Source organism: Rattus norvegicus, chromosome 7 (assembly GCF_021556685.1).
Source record: "Rattus norvegicus strain SHRSP/BbbUtx chromosome 7, alternate assembly SHRSP_T2T, whole genome shotgun sequence".
Classification (NCBI taxonomy): domain Eukaryota; kingdom Metazoa; phylum Chordata; class Mammalia; order Rodentia; family Muridae; genus Rattus; species Rattus norvegicus.
This window is the reverse complement of record NC_141540.1, coordinates 19,940,878-19,942,500: the sequence shown is the minus strand read 5'-3', so window position 1 is coordinate 19,942,500 and position 1,623 is coordinate 19,940,878.

Below are 1,623 nucleotides of genomic sequence, written 5' to 3'. Positions count from 1 at the left end.
AGTGGGTGTATGATTTCATTCCTAGCTGAGGGTTTCCCGCCTGTTCTTCCTGTCTGCCTGTCACTGCTGCTGGGATCAGTCTGGCAAAAAGCCCAGCTGGTCAAGTGTACAAGCAGTGGCCTGCACGTCAGCCTTGGGGCATGCAGTTTCAGATTCCAGAGGTTTGCTGCTGGCTCCTAGCCATGCTGACTCAACGTAGGGGTTTTTCAGTCAATCTGCCCTAAGGGTCTTCTTGTCAGGCAGGTTTTCTGTGCCAAGTTGCTCTTCCTAGCAGGCTACAGGGGAAATGGCAGAAAAAGTAAAACCTATGCAAACTTGTTGAATAAAAGCTTAGTCATGCAGCATAAAAAAGGAAAAGTGTCAGGGGTTGGGGATTTAGCTCAGTGGTAAAGCGCTTGCCTAGCAAGCTCCTCCTGGTTTTCTTGGGGTGTTTTGTTTTGTTTGTTTTGTTTGTTGTTGTTTTGTGACAAGGTCTCCTTCCTGGATGGCCTGGAACATTGGGGCTCCCTCCAATTGCTTCTGGCTCTGGGGTGCTGAGATTAAAGGTATGTACCACTATGACTTGTTTTTGTTTTGCTTTTTTGAAACAAGGTTCTGCCCTTTCAGCTTGGACTGGTCGGAAATTTACTATGTAGAGGAGGCTAGCTTGTAGTCTGTACTGTTCTCCTGACTGTGTCCTGCCTGTTGGGTTTACAGGTGGGTGCCACCAGTTTTGTTGTTGCTGTTGTTGCTGTTTGGAGACCCGGTTCAGAGTAGCCCAGGCTCACTTAAACTCACTTGTGTAGCTCAAGATGAGTTCCACACTCTTCTGCTCCATGCCCCATAGCTGGGATGAGAGGCCTGTCCTCTGACTTGGACTCTCCTTTAATGCAGATAAATTCCAGGACGTGAGGACGTGGTTCTGGAGGACAGGCAACAGGAGGAGACCTAGAGTCCCAAACTGTACAAGGCAGGCAGGCAGAAATCCCAGCTATTGACTATTTGGCCAGGAAGAGGCGACTAATTGAACAAGGGCGTTAGTGACCCTCACAAACACATCTGCAGTGACGAATGCTTGAGCCGGAAAGAGCGTGGGAGCCAGAAAGGTCTCGGTGGGGGCAGGGGTTCCTGCTCAGTCTGAGGTTTGCAGATCTCAGGAAGCCCCCAAGAGGCAGGGAGCAAGGTTCTGTAATCTCCCACTTGCCATTTGAACTCAGCCGACCAGGGAGAGAACTTTTCCACCATGTAACTCTGCCCTACTTTGCTTCTGACTTGAGAAGGGGTCAGTCATGAAGGCATCCGCGTCCTGATTGACTTATACGCCCTTTCCTCCATTGAACCGTCCTGGGAGCGGGATGCTGGCTAGGGCTGGGAATTTCCGGGCTTAGAGTGAACCATGCAGTGCAGAGACAGTCACGTCGCTCATGGGGTCGCGAGGAAGGCCAAGCAGGCATCCCCAAGGACTCTTCACACACACAACCACACACACACATGCCCCCTCGTAAAACACGAGGAGGCCAGTGGCATTGCACCCTAAAACTTGACCGCTCGCTCCGCCCCCGTGCCCCGCCTCCGAGGCGCTCCCTCCCACTCCCACACCGGCTTTATAAAATGGGGCCTTAGGTACAACCGTGAAACGCTGAT